This window comes from Gavialis gangeticus, unplaced genomic scaffold, assembly GCF_001723915.1.
Source record: "Gavialis gangeticus isolate Ggan-Ray unplaced genomic scaffold, GavGan_comp1, whole genome shotgun sequence".
Classification (NCBI taxonomy): Eukaryota; Metazoa; Chordata; order Crocodylia; family Gavialidae; genus Gavialis; species Gavialis gangeticus.
In genome coordinates this window covers 42,029,367-42,049,172 of record NW_017729032.1, presented here as the reverse complement: position 1 = coordinate 42,049,172, position 19,806 = coordinate 42,029,367, and the positions used below count along the sequence as shown (strand labels likewise).

General features: G+C 45.5%; 1 protein-coding gene across 1 annotated transcript in view; it reads right to left on the bottom strand.

Annotated features, from left to right (window-relative positions):
• SGCG (sarcoglycan gamma) overlaps positions 1–18,200 on the bottom strand; it is a 261,016-nt gene extending 242,816 nt beyond the window's left edge. The window contains exon 1 of the mRNA XM_019525497.1: positions 18,032–18,200. The gene's annotated coding sequence lies outside the window, so the exon portion shown is untranslated. The remainder of the gene's footprint in view (positions 1–18,031) is intronic.
• Positions 18,201–19,806: the final 1,606 nt, after the last annotated feature.

Sequence of the window (19,806 nt, the reverse complement as noted above, 5' to 3'; positions counted from 1 at the left end):
GGTACTATAACAAAGATTTTTTTTGGTTTAGCTGATTGTAGTTTAAGATTAAGAGAGTAAGATATTATAGTGACAATATTCTTGACCTCTGGTAAAATTGCACATACCTTAAAAGGTGAAATTCACATGTAAATATGTATCTAAGTCAACAGGTACAAGGGAAAAAAAGGGCAATTACAACAAAGATTAATTTGACATTGTCTGCTCAATATAAAAATTTAATTTTGGAAACAATGAGCCATTTAAAGTCCTGTTCTAGGCTTGCCCATCCTGTTTTATGAAACTCAGAAGAGAACATACACATTGATCAAATGTTTTCAATTTGATTTTCCCAGCCAGCCATCAGTGATTTGCAATTAATACGAGGGCAGACTCTCATTAGGTTGCAGAGCCATTCTGTTTTTCCTGCTTTCTGACTTATTTGTCCATATCAATTTCCTGTACACCTGGATATATAGTGGAGATAAAAAAGTTAATGTAACAGAGAGCCAGAAGGCTCCTGTTACTTGAGGAGGAAAGAGAAGTAGGAGGAGCTAATTACAAGTTTAATAGCCAGCCAGGGAGAAAAGCAGAGTCCAGGAGGGCATATCACAGAGCTAGTTACATAGTCCAGCACAGTGAGGTCTGAGAAGGGAGAGAAGACACTATAGCGGCTACACAGCAGCAGTAAATTACCCTGAGGTGAAGCCAGCAAGCCTAATTAGAAAGCAACTGTGGGTAGCTAGGAAGGTCATCTGACTGGAAAAGGGCAGGACGTGGGAGATATAAGCCAGACCTGAGCCAGGGCAGGCAGGCCGGCCCTGGAGGCCGCTGGAAAAAGAGCTCTGGAGACAGAAGGAGAGACAGAGGGTGCCAATTGCTGGGTGACTGACTCAGATTCTGCTTGGCCGATGATGTTACATAAAAGCTGAGGACTGGCAGGATACTAAAACCTAGATGACTAGGGGTTGGCATACAGCCCGTCAGCTAAGAGTTCAGTTATGGCCAGGGGCCCTATGGTTTTAGTTTGAGTTTTTTTAACTGGTGGCTTGGGTTTCATAGATTCATAGATTAAAAGGGGCTGGTAAAAACCTTGCAAGATCATCGGGCGGTCCAGCTCCCCTGCACTAGGCAGGAAAGACAATTGGGGTCAGGTGACCCCAGCAAGGTGACCATCCAGTCTCCTCTTGAAGAGGTTAGGTGATTGGACCACCTCTGGAGGGAGTTTATTCTACAGTCTGGACACCTTAAGTGTGAAGACATTCTTCCTAGTGTTAAGCCTGAAATGGTCTTCCAGGAGTGTGTGGCCATTACTTCTGGTTTTCCCCAATGGTGCCCTGGTGAGCAGTTGTTTGCTGAGCCCTTGAAGTATTCCCCTGATATAGCAATAAGCTGCTGCCAAGTCCCCTTCAAGCCTTCTCTTCTTTAAGGCTGAGGGACTTGGGCCTCCTCATATGGACTGTCTTGCAAGTCTCTGATCATACAGGTGACTCTTTTCTGGACTCTCTCAAGCTTTTCCATGTCCTTGTTGACATGCAGTGCCCAGAATGGAATGCAGTACTCCAACTGCAGTCTCATCAATGCCGAGTAAAGCGGAAGAATTACATCCTTGGTTTTGCTTGAGATGCATCGGTTGATGCATGCCAGAGTATTGTTTGCTCTGCTGGTTACAGCATTGCACTGACAGCTCATGTCCATACTACTGTCTATTATTACCCCAAGGTCCCTTTCAGTCATAGTGCTAGTCAGTATGGTGCCACCAAGCCTGTAAGTATGTTGGGGATTGTTCATCCCCAGATGGAGTACTTTATACTTCTCCATGCTGAACTTCATCTGGTTCCGATCTGCCCAACTTGCCAGCCTGTTTAGGTCTGCCTGTATTTGCAACCTATTTTCAAGAGCGATTATGCTCCCCCATAACTTGGTGTCATGTGCGAAGTTGGCCAGTGAGCTCATCACCCCCACATCCAAATCACTGATAAAGAGGTAGAAAAGCATTGGACCAACCACGAACCCCTGATGGACACTGTAGGTATGTGCCTGCCTTACTTGCTATTTCCCCTCAGGGCTCTCCTGCCATGACTTTGAAGATGGGAAAACATGATTAGATATTAATCCCTGAGGGGGATGAAGCACCAGAGATCACCCAGGAGTTAGTTAACAAGGTATGAAGTTTTATTGTGCGTTGACTACAGTTGTTAATCACCACCCTTAATTGTCTCATTAACGAGGAAGCAGTGATGCCGCCACCCTGCTGAGCAGCATCTCCCCTGCTCTCCTCCTCGATCACGTCTTCGCTGCTGTCTACCCCACTGGGGTTACTTGGCTCCAGGGCCCCCCTGGGGCAGGATTCCCTTGCCCCCCGTGAGTCCTGTCAATCTCCCATTGTCCACTCCACATCAGGTAAGTATCCCTTAGCTCACCCCATCTCCACGGATCCAGCGTTCCATCACTGGGAGGCTTAATTTGCTGTTAGCCACTTCCTGCCGCTATTTCCTCTTCTCCAATGCCCTGAGGGAAGAGTACTGGTTCCCCTGTCCTGCCTTTGAAGCATGGTGGTGTCCCTAATTACCCTTATCTTTACCCTTATCTTTACCTAAACCCTCCACCGCTGTGTTCCTGGCCCCTCTGGCTACCCAGGGCCTGGGTCCGCTTAGTAACAGGGCTTCAGCTTGAGCCCCTGTTACAGACACCACTGGCCACTTCTCGTCAGAATGACACATCCATTCATTAGAACTCTCTAGGTCCTACCCTGCAGCCAGCTTCCTACCCACCTAACTGTCAAGCAGTTAAGCCCACAATCCTCCAATTTTCCCATGAGAATATCATGAGATACTAGATCAAAGGCCTTTTGGAAGGTTAGGTGTACAATGTCAACCTCCTCTCTTAACTTGCCACCTGCATTTCTGGTCGTAGAAGGAGATGAGATTGGTAAAACTAGACCTGCCTGCAACAAAGCCATGTTGGCTCTTGTTCAGAATCCTACCTTCTGCAAGCATATCACACACAAACTCCTTGATGAATTTTTCCAGGATTTTCCCTGCGATAGAAGTTAGGTTAATTGGCCTATAGTTTGCGAATACAGGAAAGGTTTAGAGGTTCCAGCTGTGCCTGCGGGGCATGTGAGGCGAATAGTGAGAACAGTGGAGAAAGGCCCAGTGCCCAGTGTCTGAATAGGGCAAGAACCAGGGCTAGGGACCTGCAGTCCATGAAGAGCAAGAACTAGGGCTGGGGGTTTGTAGCCTGAGAAAGGCAAGAACGAGGGCCCAAAGTCCAAGAGGGGCATTAGTCAGAGCCTGAGAAGGGTAATACAGTAAAAGTATCCCGGGAATGGGGGATGTTGGATAACAAAATATACTGTTTAATTGAGCGGCCCGAACAGGCATCAGTTAATTGAAATATGCCGGTTAATTGAGTGTCTTCTTCTGCCACGTCCAGGGCATTGCCGCTCCTCCTGCAGCATTGCTTACCCTCCCGTGGGCCCTGCAGGACAGGGGGGCGGGCCCCATGAAGCCTGCTATGCCCTGAGCCATGGGGGCTCAGTAGCACAGGCTGCTTTCCCTTGGGCTGTAGGGGTTTGGAAAAACCCGAAGTGCCATGGTGGGCACTTCCGGTTTCACTTTACCTTACAAGCTGGCATGCCGGTTAATAGAACACGCCGGCTTGTAAGGTGCCAGATAACGGAGTTTTACTGTACCAGGACTGGAACCCCAGGACTGACACAAAATGCAGGCTACACTGAAAAAGCACCAGAAATCTTCTAGTGTTGTCAGAGGAACTACTGTTTAAAAAAATAGCACTATATTGTACAAAGAGGAGGAAGATAACTGTCATTTAAAAGAGTGACTGGCATTGTTCTAGTTCTCAGGGTGGACTTCAATCACTCTGACATCTCCTGGGAGGGTAATACAGCAGTGCACAGACAATCCAGGACATTTTTGGAGAGTATTAGGGATGCCTCCCTGGAAGAATTGGTGGGGAATGTAGTAGTGGATGGCAGCTTGGGCAGCAGTGACCACAAGATGATTGAGTTCAGGATCCTGAGGAAAGGAAAAATTGGGAAGCAGCAGAGTAAGGACCCTGGAAAAGCAGACTTTGACTTGCTCAGAGAAAAAATGGTCAGAATCCCCTGGGAAGCCAGTCTGAGGGAGTCTGAGCTGGCTGTACTTGAAAGAAATCCTATGGAGATTGCAGGAACTAACCATCCTGATGTACAGGAAAACTAGCACGTATGGCAGAAGATCACATTGGTTTAGCAGGGAACTCTTCAATAAACTTAATCACAGAAAGGAAGCTTATAAGAAGCAGAAACTTGGACAAATAAATCAGGAGGAGTACAAAAGCATTGCTCGAACATGGGGGAATGAAGTCAGGAAGGCCAAAGTGCAAGTGGAGTTGCAGCTAGCAAGGGACGTGAAAGGAAACAAGAAGGGTTTCTACAAGTATGTCGGTAGCAAGAGGAGGATCAGGGAAAGTGTAGGTCCATTACTGAATGGAAGAGGCATGCATAAAAAGCTGAAGTGCTCAATGCCTTCTTCACAGACAAGGTCAGTTCCAAGACTACTGTACCAGGCAGCACAGTTTGGGGAGGAAGTGGGCAGCCAGCAGTGGTGAAAGAATAGGTTAGGGACTATTTAGAAAAGCTGGACATACAAGTCCATGAGGCTGGATGGGATGCACCCAAGGGTGCTGAGGGAGTTGGCTTAATTGAAAATTCATGGTGATCAGGAGAGGTTCTGGATGATTGGAAGAGGGCAAGCATAGTGTCCATATTTAAGAAAGGAAAAAAGGAGGATCCAGAGAACGACCAGTCAGACTCAACAACTTCATCAACCACCTGGAAGATGGCATAAAGTGCATGCTTAGCAAGTCTGCAGATGACACCAAGCTGGAGGGGAGTACTAGATATGCTGGATGGTAAAGCTAGGATTCAGAGTGACCTAGACAAATTGGAGAACTGGGCCAAAAGAAACCTCATGAGTTTCAACAATGACAAGTGCAAAGTCCTGGAATGGAATAATCCCATGCATGAGTACAGGCTGGAGGCTGACTGGCTGGGCAGCAGCTCTGCAGAAAATGATGTGGGGGTTACAGTGGACAATAAGCTCAATATGAGCCAAGAGTTGCAAAAAGGCTAATGGCATACTGGGCTGCATCAGCAGGACTGTTGCCAGCAGGTCAAGATAAGTGATTATTCCCCTGTATTTAGCATTGGTGAGGCCACATCTGGAATACTATGTTCAGTTTTGGGCCCCCCACTACAGAAAGGATGTGGACAAATTGGAGAGAATTCATCAGAGGGCAACAAAAATGGTGACGGGACTGAGGGACATGATTTATGAGAAAAGACTGAGGGAACTGGTCTTATTTAGCTTAGAGAAGAGGAGACTGAGAGGAGATTTAATAGCAGTCTTCAACTACCTGAAGGGGGGTTCGAAAGAGGATGGAGCTAGACTGTTCTCAGTGGTGACAGATGATAGAACAAGGAGTCATGGTCTCAAGATGCAGCAGGGGAAGTTGAGATGAGATATTAGGAAGTATTTTCTTACTAGGAAGGTAGTAAAACACTACAACAGATTACCCAAAGAAGTTGTGGAATCCCCATCATTGGAGGTTTTTAAGACCTGGCTAGACAACACTTTGGCTTGGATGATCTAGCTGGGAATGATCCTGCCTTGAGCAGGGGGTTGGACTAGACGAACTCCTGAGGTTCTTTCCAACCCTAATTTTCTATGAAAATTGTAAACCCAGCACTCCTGTGTTTCAAGTCTCAATATAAAAGCAAACGGGCATTCAGAAAAACTGAAAGAAAGACAACCAGATCAAAACTGACAAAAGGCCACTCCTATTTATACATAGCACATTACTAACCTGTGGAAATCACTGTCACAGAATATCACTGAGAACAGTATACTTTTAGGTTACAAAAATAGTTAAATGAATACTAATAAATACTGTTAAGCATTAGATAAAACTTAAAAAAATATAAACTCCACATTTTTGGAGAAGAACCATCCATTAATTAATGATTATTAAATAAAACCAAAATGAGTAGGTTTATACAATAACTGTACACTGAAAAAGACTTCTGAAGCGCTTGATACTGGCCAGTCAGAGAAAGTAGTCTAATCCAGCAATTCTTATGTTTTTATGATTGACAGGAGGGGAGCAGCAGTCCATTTTCAGATGGATGTAGACCCTGCTCTCCCTCACCAATCAGAAAAAGACAGTCTGCTATGTAGGATAAAAAAGGTCCAAATGATATTGTGCCTCCAAATTCTAAATAGAACAAGCCTTCTAGTAGCTCTAACAGAGACAACACCCCCCCTACTTTTGATACACAAAGTTAAAAAGAAATGGTAGGAAAATTTGGAGGGAGTTTTTTTTTAAGGACATTAAGGTGTTTATTTTGGCTTCTGATCTAATCATCTTGTATAAACAAAGCTTTAGCAATGAAAATTTATGATACAAATACAAAAAGCTAACAGAGGCTTATTATTTTTTCAATTAAGTTCAATGCACTTTACATTGACTTTTGTGTACCACAGTGCCCTCTACTGGGATCATTTATTCAAGAATAGGGGAAAGGAGTTGTTCATCAAGGGTAAGCTACACACTTCCTTTTTTCTTTACTTCAGTTGTTCTCCACCTCTGGCCCACAGGTGTAACTCAGCCTATGGGGATGCCCATAGCTCTGCAAATTTGGAGGCAGGGGAGTAGTAGCAGTAGTGACTTTCAGTAGCAGTAGTGCCAATTAATGCTGGCACCACTCCCTCACTACCAAATTTCTGGACATATGAGGAGCTCTGTGGGCCAGATGATTCAGCAAAGTCAGTCTGCGGCTGGATCCTCATGTGGGGCTGGGCCAGCGCATGGGGCTGGAATACACCTAGATGTGATGCTTGGAGCTACTCCATGGCCAAATCCAATATACAGAGTCAGGCCCGGCATGGGATTGCTCCAAGGCCAGATCAAAGTCACAGACTGATCTCATGTGGAAATCCCATGTTGGATCTACCCTGTGAATTGGCTCTTCCCCCTTGCCCCTCCTTTGGCCCTAGGGCCTGGTTGAGTACAATCGTCTTACATTGCTCATGGCACACAAAAGTAGCTAACTTCATACAGAATCATAAACAAATAGAAAATTAGGGTTGGAAAGGACCTCAGGAGGTCATCTAGTCCAACCTCCTGCTCAAGGCAGAACCATCCCCAACTAGATAATTCTACCCTGGGCTTTTTTGGGCCTTAAAAACCTCCAAGAGGTCCACCACCTCTCTAGCTAATCTGTTCCAGTGCTTCACCACCCTTCCAGTGAGAAAGATTTTCCTAGTATCCAACCTAAACCTCACTTGCTGCAACTTGAGACCATTGGTCCTTGTTCAGTCATCTGCCACCACTGAGAACTGTCTAGTGCCATCCTGTTTGGAACGACCCTTCAGGTGGTTAAAGGGTGCTATCAAATCTCCTCTCAGTTTTCTCTTTTCCAAATTAAATAAACCCAGTTCCCTCAGCCTCTCCTCACAAGTCATGTGCCTCAGCCCTCAAACTTTTTTTGTAGCTCTCTGCTGGACTCTCTTTCAACATGTTCACATCCTTTCTAAAGCAAAGGGCCTTAAACTGGACACATTACTCCATATGTGGCATCATCAGTGAGGGGAATAATTACTTTTCTCGATCTGCTGGCAAAACTCCTACTACTGCAGCCTTAGCCTTCTTGGCAACAAGGGCACACTGCTGCCTCATATCCAGCTTATTGCCCACTGTAACCCCCACATCGTTTTCTGCAGAGCTGCTGTTTAGCCAGTCAGCCCCCAGCCTGTACTCGTGCATGGGATTGTTCCATTCCAGGACTTTGCACTTGTCCTTGTTGAAACTCATGAGGTTTCTTTTGGCCCAGTTCTCCAATTTGTCTAGGTGACTCTGAACCCTAGCTTTACCATCCAGCATATCTACTACTCCCCCCAGCTTGGTGTCATCTGCAGACTGTAGCAGAGCATGGGACTGTTCCATCCAAACCGCAGGACTTTGCACTTGTCTTTGTTGCAGATCATGAGATTTCTTTTGGCCCAGTCCTCCACCAATGTGTTTAGTTCACTCAGAATCCTAGCCCTACCATCCAGTGCATCTATTACATCCCCCAGCTTGGTGTCATCCAGGGGTGGGCAATTATTTCGGGCGGAGGGCCGCATGGGTAGCCGTACCGCTTGACAGGTGCCACGCCCTGGTGCTCCTCATTTGCTATTCTTCCTGCACATTGGGATGGTTTGTCCTGCACCCTCAGTACAGTCTCTTTAAAATAAAACCAAAACACAATTGTAGCAGGGCACTAAGGTGCCTGCTACTGGAGGCAGTGTGACCAGCTCAGCTGCCAATCACCAGGGCAGCACAGGTGCGGGGTTGCTGTGACAACTGGTCTGGTCAGCTGACCAGAAGGGGGCAGGGCCTGGCCTTTATAAACAACATAGGCTGAGGTCAGAGCCCAGTCCCCCTCTGGCCGCCAAGGAGAATAGAGCTCGAGAAAACCCTGATAGGGAGATGCATGGAAGTAAGCCAGGTTGGCCAGGAATTTATGTTATAGCCCAGGGGTTTGTGTTCATGGTTTTAGTTGTTGTGGCGTGAGGAGCGCAGTGTTACACCGGAGGTTTGGGCGAGGCTGTAGGGGTGGAGGAGGCCTCAACAGGAGCCCCCCAGTAAGGTGGGGGTGCTCCGAGCGCCAGGGAGGGCGCTGTAGTGGGCGCGAGAAGCGCGGATAGGAGCCCAGTGCGGGCTATGCGGGCACGGGGAAGAGACCCCGGTGCGGGCTATGCGAGCACAGGGAAGAGGCCCAGTGGGCGAGGATGCGAGATGCGCGAGTGCGAGAAGCATGGGGAGGCGTGAGAAGCGCGAGTGCGGGAAGCACGGAGAAGCGCGAGTGCGAGAAGCACGGGTAAGGGCCCCGGTGCGGGGGTGGGCGCAAGAAGCGCGAGAGGTGTGAAAAGCACGAGCAGGTGGAGCGCGAGAGGCGTGAGTAAAGAGGCGCGAGAAGCGCGAGTAAGAGCAGGTGCGAGAAGCGTGGGTAAGGGCCCCGGTGTGGGCATGGGCGCGAGAAGCGTGGGCATCAGAGGCACCGTGCCAGGGAGGGAGAAAGGCAGCCTCCCTTTCATGAACTAAAGATCAAAGACATGGCAGGCGAGTGATTGAGGGTGCAGGAAGCCTGATCTGGCATGGTTGGCAGGGGCGTGAGGGGAGGTCACGGCATCCCAGGCCCCGCCCTGCCACAACAATATAAAGTAATTGTGATTCTTTGTGATATTTTATTCATGTGCTTTCAGTTTTTGGTGTGCGCATACCTGACATGGATTAAATCAAATTCTTATGTCAACAGCATCCACTTGATCCTTGCCTAAACTTTAGACATTCTCATAGATAATTCATCTTAAACTATCTCATTAACAGCAAGATGTATAATGATTCTTTCTTCTTCCAATGACTGATTACAAAAATTTCACTCTTGAGGATTTATAAGCATTGTCAGTTTGCTTGGAGGGTGATAATAGGACTTCTACTTAAACAATGATGGTATGACATTCCTACCAAAAGGTCACTGGATTATGAAAACTCTGCCAAAGGATAATGTGCTGAAAAGAAGCTGCCCTACACATTTCAGAAATAGTGGTATCCCTCAAACAGGCAAAAGGGGTTGCTTGAATTCTAGTGAGACAAGCTCTAACATGGCCAAGCACATCAAACTTATGTTGCTTGTAACATTTTTTTTTTACAGGTGGAGACCCTTTTTGATAATCTCCAAGGCTACTTTCTAAAGGTATCACAAAAAGCCTGAACATTTTAGGACTATTCCTGGATTATTTTGTCCTGTTCAAGTGTAATAGCTGCTGCTGGACTTGCAGCAGGGCTAAAGATACCTGTAAAGGCAAAGTGGGAAAGTTTGCAGGCACAGTGTTTGTAAAAGCATATGCATGTTTTTGATTGGTTCCTGAGGCAGGCACGGTGATAGAGCTCAGCACTGGGACAGCCAAGCTCAGAAAAGAGAGAGGGGTCTGAAGAGAGGGGGCCCTGGACCACAGAGCTCAGGCAAGAACCATGCTGCAGCTGGCAGTGGCTGTTGACTGTGAATGAAAGCTGCAGTTAGAGATGGGGAGAAGACAGACCTGGCATCCTTTTCTCTCTGTGAGGCACAGGGACTGGTGGACGGGAAAAGGGTCATAAGGGAGACTTGCCTAGGAGAACGGGATGGCAGTCTGGGAAGGTGCTGGGGAGAGTTTGCTGAGAACGCAGCCTGGGCCTGTGTGGCTGATAAATCAAGGGTTGTTTCAGTTATCAGCACAAGGGACTGCATCTGGGAATTGGGGAAAGGTGCTTTTGGGGAGGGGGAACAGTGTGGGTTTTTTTGCAGATACAACAGACAGCTGGACCAAAGGAAAGCTTCTCTTCCCCATGCAGGCTGTATCAGAGGGCAGAACAGCATCTTTCTGAAGCAAGCCTCCCTGCACCAAGAATGTTCCTATGTTGTTAATGTAAAGGAGAGCTGATGTTTGGGTTAACTCTGTGCACTCCTGCTGAAATTCTCTTGAGTTTCAAGGTCTAAGCTGGGGAGTTGTACTGAGGGTGTTCTTTATTCAATTGATATAAAGTGCTCTTAGTTCACTGATGCCCTGGTTTTGACCATTATATCCTGTTTTGATATTAACCTCATTCATATGTTGACTGTTTTGTAAATGATAAACTAAATAGTTAGACTGTATGTACTCCAGTGTGTGAGAAAACCACAAGAAAGCACTCAACAGCAAGATGGCCCCAGCCTTAGGGGCTGGGAGGTTGACCGAGGCTATTTGATACCCCAGGACCTCGAATCCAGACATGGCTGCAGCTAGCACCGTGGCTAGGTTTACACAAGTATTGCAAGAATGCCCTTTCTACATTAAGTGTATCTGAGCGATGCTGAGAAGAAAGACTGGAAGATGAATAAATTGATATGAAACTGAAATATCTTTGAGCCTAAGGCCTAGGCAGAGAAGCAGCATGCAAAAAAGGTGTCCAGGGCAGACGTCTCTCATTTCCCCATGAGGCTACAGGCAGAGACAGTAGCGGTAAGCAGCATTGCAGGCAGTGTGCATTTTGGAGTGCAAGGCAGTGGCAACTGGTCAATAGGGGGTGGTCGGGCGCCACCCCACCAGTTTCAGAACAAGATGATCAATGATGTCATAATTATGCTGGTCCAGTCCACTAGGCATATGCATGAGAGGCACCTTGGGGCGATCTCCTTACCGCCCCAGTGGTGCATAAGCAGTGGAAACACTTGACCATTTTGAATGGATTGCAATAGCTACTTGCTTAAATGGGCAGTGGGGAGCCTGTACTGATGCCCCAGCCTGGGTAAAGAGATGTTGGGAGGAAGGTGGAAAGACAGGGAGTGCCATGTGCAGAGACATGCGCTGGCCCCAGGCAGTCTGCTGAGCTGTTCTAGCAGGTAAGTGAGGGAAAGGGGGACTGAGATAGGGAGGGAGCTGGGCAGGGCTGGGAGGCTGTTGCTCAGCCAGGTGAGGCTTGGGTCTGGGGCCACAATGCATGGCTGCAGGGCCCCAGCAGGGAGCAGGATGGGGCTGCGGGTGGCTCACCTGGGGGAGGGGGAGGGCTGGTTCTTTGCTGCCGCGTGCACTCCCAGGCAGCAGGAGGAACCCACACTCCCCAGATCTGTACCTGGGGTAGGTGCAGGCTGTGAGCTCAAGCTACTTCCCTCCCCCGGGGCTCCCAGAGCTGATGGGCACAACACAGCGTGGCTAGGCACAGTGGGGCTGTGTGAGGATTTCTCACGGCTTCTCTCCCCCTTCACTGCCTGTGTGATCTACCCCCTGTGCTTGTCACTGCTTTGAGGAGCACAGCCCCGTGCCACTGCCTTCACTGCAGCCCTGCATGCAGGGTCACGTTGCCAGGGCAGTGGGAGGGTGAGAAGCAGTGAGGAGGAAGTTTTCTGCGTGGCTCCTCCACTCCCTACAGCACTGGGTCATGGGGGAGAAGCAAGGCAGTGGGTCGCTCCCGGTGTGATGCTCCACCCACACCACCTGCCTCAGTTCACCAGCCGCACCTGGTGCAAAATGTTCTGGGATTTCTAGGTCTCCAGAATGTAGTGGAGTTTGCTGCTTCTAGGGGAAATTTTCACCCCATTTCTGACAGCAGAGCCCATGCAGGGTGGCCATGAATTGCAGAACATGCAGTCAACAGTGTTCCCAGCAACAGTGAACTCCACTGCCACTCAGCAAAAGTACAATTCCTAGAACACCTTGTACTCCAGGACGCAGATTGCCCACATGGCTGCAACATGGAGCCAGAAGTGCAAGCAGAATGGGGGAACGAGTAAATAGGCTCCACCCATTCTTTTAGCACCTCTGTCCTTAGGTGACATCCCCTAGCATGTCCCTTCACCCCAGCTTGTCTCTCACCTACTGACTTCTCAACTTACATCTTCACTGACTGCCTTTCTTGCATGCATACCAGCCTCTGGCTTCTTTACTATTTATTCCATCCAGGAAGAGCACACACTAACTGCATGTGCTTCCTTAGCCTGACGTAGGGTATTTAAACCCCAAAGATTGCTAAGTATTTGAGTTGGTCTAATAAAAGATATCAGATTTAGCCAAAGAACCTTGTCTGCCAGGAATACTTACAAGAATTTTAACAGGCTACTTTTTAAATAACATGTCCTGACATTTTTTCCTTTCTGCATTTTATTTCCATTGGAATTGGGATAGAGAATATCTGTTTATGCAAATCTGGCAGTACATCAGAGCTGTGACTACCACTCTAGCCAACATGGCAAATCAGTGCATACATTTGGGGGCAACCAAACGGTTGAGGTAGTAGGATTAACCACTCCAGTTACTCGTCCCTTTATGTTGGCAGAGTCTGAACACTTAGTCTTCATGGGGATAGAAGTGAATGAACTATTTACAGCCAAATACTGAACAAAATGCCAGATCACTTTCCCAACAGATGCTGGGGCATTACAAATAAACAAAGGAGTTGCTTTGCTCTTTAGTCACACTTAAATTATTTCCTTACTGGTCATACATTCTGCATCACTTATAAAAACAAAATAATTAGCTATTCAGTGCTGAGTACCCTAAGATGAATGTATCTGGAATATCTGATCTTTGAGGAATGTAACAGAGGTGATCTATTGCTAATTCTGTAGTGCTGACTATTTGCTCAGAGATCATAGGAGACAGAAAAAAATTGACTCTCCTTCTATTAACAAAACAAATTTAACAGACAGAACCTTGCAAATCTTTACATATATATATGCACACTTACACTGTCATTTGGTATACCAGGTATGTACAGATCCAGTGTTCATTTCAACAAGATGCAAAGGGACTAAGTTTGAACATTCATTCAGCAAATAAAGCTGGTAAAGTTAGCATTTTCCTTTATTTTCTTTGTATTTCTTTTTCCATCTTTTCTTCTTGATTCTATTCCTAATCACTAGGATGTTCTCAGTGTATCTGTGTGTAAAAAATAAAAGCCTTTCACTGTGTTTCCAGTTTTATTGGTGAAACTCTCTGTTAAAAATATTTTAAAAGATTAAATTTTTAAAAAAATCCTGGCAAGTTAGACACCTGCCTTAACCTACATTTGAAATAAAAACAAGCACTGAACAAAGTCACTTAAGCCCTGGCATTTGGTGTCTGCTGTTGGGAACAGTAACTGTTCTCTATTCACTGCCAGTGTGAAATCACAGCAGGATGAAAAGTTTAAAGCATGAAAGAAACAGGCGTTTCAAAGCCACTGAGGACCTCAGAGAAAGACAAGTGGAGGCATGTAAGTGTGCTCATTTTCTGGTAGACTTGACATGCAGTAAGATTTAGTGAACAATATCTGCATAACAGGGATAGCTGAAGCGATCCAGTAGTTTCTTTTGGAAAGGATCGCTGCATGAGGATTATTTTGTCTGTACAACAGCCAACACATTCATATGAAGGGAAACTGAAAATAAAGTGACCAGAAAGAAAAGTACAAAAGATGACAAGGAACTGGTTAGTTTAAAGGATGAAGAAGACTTATTACTGTGGACAGTTACTCTGCAGATCAGCAATTCCCAAAATACTAGGCAAGCCCCCATCAAAGAGGGAGAAAGATATGCAGGCGCGCACAGAAAAAACAATGAAAAGAGCAGGTCTCTAGCAATGTAATATGGAGCTGAAAGGCATGCAATTTATTTCATGCTGAACCCTTCTAGTGGATTTCACAAGTTAGGGGAAGGCTGCTATAAGTGAAGTGAAATGGATTTTTGGTCTCAGTGTAATTCATAATAAACAGGGACACACGTTGCCACTGGCAGATTGAGATAGGACAGGGAATAAATGAACACAAAGAATTAAACTCCTTTCTTATCCACAGATTCCTTCAGTGGAAACTACTCCCAACATAATGGAAGAATTGCATAGTAGGTACCTTGCTACTTGTTTTATTTAAGATTATAATCTACTGTTATCAATTTACCACCCTTATTTTAATTTAAAATATAACATAAATTTAATATGACAGTAAAAAGGAGGTGAAAAAGATGGACAATGAAAATAACAAGAGAGGAGGCTGAATGGATGAGAGCTCTTCTCAGAGGACTGTATGCTAGTACCATATATTCCTTCATACAATACACACCTTTCCTCCCCTAAAAAACAGCTTCTGGAAACTGGAGTATGCTTTGAAGGAAAGGAAATATGGGAATAGAAGTTTCAGCTACTTAAGTTTTGGCCAGGTAAAAGCCACTAAAGCCTCCAGTCTACACAGAGAACACAGCAATAAGCAGACTCAGTTCACAAGGAAAGATCTTTTTTCCTTCAGTCTGCCTTTCAGACTGGGGTGCAGGAGAGGCACTCCTTTAAGCAGGAAGGGCAGGAGGATTTTCACCTGCTTTAAGGACTCTAAAAAGTCCCCAGAGATTCCCACGGTACAGTGCAATACAAAAAGGGAATGAAGTCACATCACTGCATCCCCTCTGGATCCACCACTGCAAGTGAGTCTATGGGAAACAGGAGTCCAGAAGAACTGGCTGTACCTTAAGGACACCAAAGTAAGGTCATAAGAGCAGGCTATACCAGTGGAAAGGAAGGATAGAAAGAGTGGCAAGAAACTGGCCTGTCTAAACAGTATATTCTTCAAAACTGGAAACTCAAAATGAAATCTTAGGGTGCCACTAACTATGAACCAGTTAACAACTGACTGGGTAAGAGATGTTCACATACAGACAGAACATTCCAGGTAGAATAGTCACTTTTTAGGTAAAGTGCTGTAGCTCCAACACCAGGGGGTGAAAGTGAGCACCGAGGCGCATATGCCTCCCAGTGAGTGAGTGGTGGGAGTGTTTGTTCCCATACTTTGGAATCCCAGGAGCTGGGGTACCTGGGACTGGGATTTTCACCAGCAAAGCAAGCAAAACTCTGGCTTGCATCCATAGATGCTTCTCTAGCACATCCCAGGACATCATCCTCCCACTGTACTTGGCCTTGGTGAGGCTGCAGCTAGTGTACTACATCCAATTCTGGGCTCCACAATTTAAAAAGGATGTGGAGAAGCTTGAGAGACTCCAGAGGAGGGCCACGCACATGATCAGAGGACAGGAAAACAGGCCTTATGAAGAGAGGCTGAGAGCCATGGGACTCTTCAGCCTGGAAAAGTGCAGGCTCAGGGGGGACCTGGTGGCTTCCTATAAGTTTATCAGGGGCTGTACATCAGGATCTGGGGGAATGCCTGCTCGCCAGAGCACCTTATGGGATGACATGATCAAACAGTCACAAACTCCTCCAAAACTGTTTCAGGCTGGACAGAGAAGATCTTCTTTACTGTCTGAGCCCCTGAGGCCTGGAACAGACTGCCGCCAGACGTGCACGAAGCACCTACTGTGGACTCCTTTAAGAGTCAATTGGATGTTTATCTTGCTGGGATCCTATGACCCCAGCTGACTTCCTGCCCCTGGGGCAGGGGGCTGGACTCGATGATCTTCTAAGGTCCCTTCCAACCCTAATGTCTATGACATCTGTGAAATATCAGGGCTGCTCAGCGACACAAAACAGTGGTGGGAGGTGGGAGGGACAGGCACAGCTGGACCCACATCCTGGTGAATAAAGGGAGCAGAGGGAGCTCTGATTTTCGATGATAAGAAAACCAAAATCAAATGCCAAAATATACAGATATTTAGAATGTACCTAAAACCAGGATCCCCGATTCTTCCTGCACAAACAGTAGTCATCAATGGCTGAACAGCAAACTGGGAAGGAGGTGTCAAGCGGGGTTCTACAGGGGTCCGTCTTGGGTCTGGTGCTGTTTCATATTATTTGGGGCATGGGATTGTGTTTGTAATAGATATTGAGCTGGTTGAGGTAGACACTTTGGAGGACAGAATTAGGAATGATCTGGACAAACTGAATATGGTGCAAAATTAAACAAATGAAATTCAGTAGGGTCAAATTCAATAGGATAAACTCCTCAACTTAGGTTGTTAAAACAATCAAATGCACAAATACAAACAGAGAAATGATAAACTAAAGTGGCAGTACTGCAGAAAAGGAGCTGGGTGTTAAAGTGGACTGCAAACTGAATGCAAGCCAGTGTGCTCTTGCAAGAAAACCCAGAAAAGCCAATGGAATTCTGGCATATATTAACAGGCATGTTGCATGCAAATCAGTGGAAGTGATTCTTTCAGTGAGATCTCATCTGGACTATTGTTTCTATTACACTTCAAGAAAGACATGAACAAAAAGGAAAAGCCCAGCAGAGAACAAGTAAAACATTTTCCAAAATTGTGAACGTGATTTATGAAAAAGGGCAGGAACAAACTGAGATTATTTAGTCTGGAGAAAAGAAGACAAAAGAGAGCCTGATAATGGTTGTTATAAAGAAGTGAACATGGTAATAAACTAAATTATTTTCTGTGACCAGGGGCACACAAAAAGAAACAAATCTTAAATTGCAGCAAGGGAAATTTAGACTGGATATTAGGAACAACTTTATAACTGAGGGTGGTTAAGCACTGGAACAGATAACTGAGAATGGAGAAATGAGAGAAATGCTGAGAACTAGAACTATCCCCCTATTCACCCTCCACAAGAGAAGGCTGAGATGGGGATAGGGTGGATGTTTACAAACTCACCAGGGGGCACCAGCGGGAATTGGGGGAGGCTCTGTTCCCCCGGGCAGCACCCGAAATCACTAGGAATAACAGCCACAAATTGTTAGAGAGAAGGTTCAGGCTGGACATCAGGAGACATTACTTTACAGTTAGGGCTGCCAGGCTCTGGAATGGGCTCCCAAGTGAGGTGGTGCTCTCTCCTACCTTGGGGGTCTTCAAGAGGAGGCTGGACAGATTTTTGGCTGGGGTGATACGATCCTGGCACCCGTTCCTGCCTGGATGACCTGATGATCTTTTTAGGTCCCTTCCAGCCCTAAGTACTATGATATAGGAAAGTGTCAGCCTAATGCACCGTTAATCAAATAGCATAGGTGTAAGCCAAAAATCAATATAATGAACAAAACATTTGTTTGTTTACTTTAGTAATGTAATGCAACATTAGAAACCAAACCTGTGAATAACAGAGCACAGAACTTCCTATGTCACTTCCACAAGTCACATGACATTTCCATGTTTAAGAAATAGTAAAACCACCACTGTCAATTATTACAACATTTTTCATCAGAAAATATTTCATCCTTATCTGCTGAAGGCTATTTCTCATTTTTTGCTGTTTGTGAATACTACTATCTGGACTGTCTGTCTGCACTGGAACAGCTGTCTGCTCTGCCTGTCCCAAAGGATAGAAAGCTCATGCCTTTTGATGTCTCTTCTCCCTCTTGGGGTGGGACAAAAAAGCCAAATGAACTAAATGCAGTGCTCTGTAGGCCACCAGATGTGCTCCAAGTGTTTAATAGTGCCCATTCTCAACTTCAGTGCATATTTAGATGCACTGCTAGATTAAATCTGTGGTTATTTTTTTTCAGTGAGGAGCAATTAGGCTGCTACAAGGTTCTAGGTAAATGTTTGAATGACAAGTCTTCTTACCAGTCTATGAAATTTGCATGGATCAACTCCTCATGAAATTTCTGCATCACTTCTTCAGAACTGGCAATCATTTCAAACTTCATAGTATATATTCAGTGGTTTGGGCAAAGAAGGACTAATGATAGCAGGCTGGGCAAGACAGCCACTTAATCAGCAGGCTGCATAACAGCATCTGTAAGAACAAGTACAATTATTTCACAGCTCATACCTAAGCAAATGATGCTAGCTTAAGATTTTAATTTTTACTTTCTTCAACAAACTGCTAAATCAAAAGTCATCACTGATCAGAACAACACATACCTCAGTATGTAACTTGTCTCACTGGCCAAAAATAGTAAGGAAGAATGGTATTGTCACCAGTACTTCTGATGAAGCTATGCAGTAAAGGAAGTTCACGTTCATAAATTTAAGGCTCTACTGAGTCTACATTTATATCTGTCACGTTGCATATTTTAACTAAAGATAACTGCAAAAGTATCTTTGTTTTTACTTTTGTAAACGTTTCTATGACTTGTTAATCACATCTCTTTTCAAATAAGCTCCATTATTGACTTTATATTAAAAAGCATTACAAAACAATTGAAAAAATACATCAATTAACCTTCCAAAGGAAAAAAAATCATGTTTCATTATTCAAGCATTTTACACAAGGTTGTTATGATGGACCACTAACTGTATATGATAACACCTGTTTGCATTTGGTTGCTTGGGTGGATACACATTTAAGACCTTGATTTTTTAATTCAGTCTTTTGCCCTTGATTTAAAACATTCTGAAGTTCAGTACATTCAAGGTATATGTGAAGACTATCTTCATTGGTTTCCCCTAAAACACAAAGAAAATGAAAGGCTAGGTATGACTAAGATGTTTAAGATTGAGTTTCTTTTGAGTCCAACTGCCCAACTGGCTGACAGTTTTTATGGAAGGTGTTATGAGGTGCTACTGAACCTGCCTGGCACTGTTTTCAATTGCTTAGAGCTTTGCCAGTCTTTAACCATTTTGGCTTAAATTTTCCATGCTAGGCATCAGGATGAACTGATTTGTAAAGCTTCTGAACTCTTCTTTCCAAGATTTCAAGAATAAGGTTTATAAAAGACACATTATTTTTGTTCACATAGCATTCTTGCAAGCCTTATTTATGGAGTTTGTTGGGGCGGGGGAGGGGTTCCTTGGGTTGGATTGGGTTTGGTTTGAGTTGAGAAGTACTAGGACCCCCATATTTGGGAGTACTCACTTGAAGTTTGGCAAGGGAGTGGCCTCTGTGCCTTGTGATTATAATTTAAGAAAAGACTATAAAATCCATCCAAATTTGGCCAAATTATAAACCTGTAAAAATAGGGGTGGGGGGAAATCCTGCAATAACTTCCTGAAGTTTGGCAAGTTGGAAAAACTGCAATATCCGCATCCTCTGGCCATTATACCACATCTCCATTAGAGCTAATCTCACCATGGGCTTGCCCAAGCCAAAGTAGCTGGCCACAAAATTGAGGTTATTAGGAGTTGCCTGCTTTGTGTCACTGATCAACCCTGCTATGCCAGCGCCCTGCCCCTGCCCCACAGTCCCAACCCATAGTCCCCTGGCCCTGCCAGTGCCCCACATTCCTGACCTACAGCCCCCTGGCCCTGCTGGTCTCCCTCACTCCCAACCTGCTGTCCACCCTCCCCCTCCCCTGCAATGGCCCTCACTCCCAACCTACAGCCCCCAGTTTCCACTGGTGCCCTTCACTCCTAGCCTGCAGCCCCCCAGACCTGCCTGTGGCCTTCACTCCCAACCC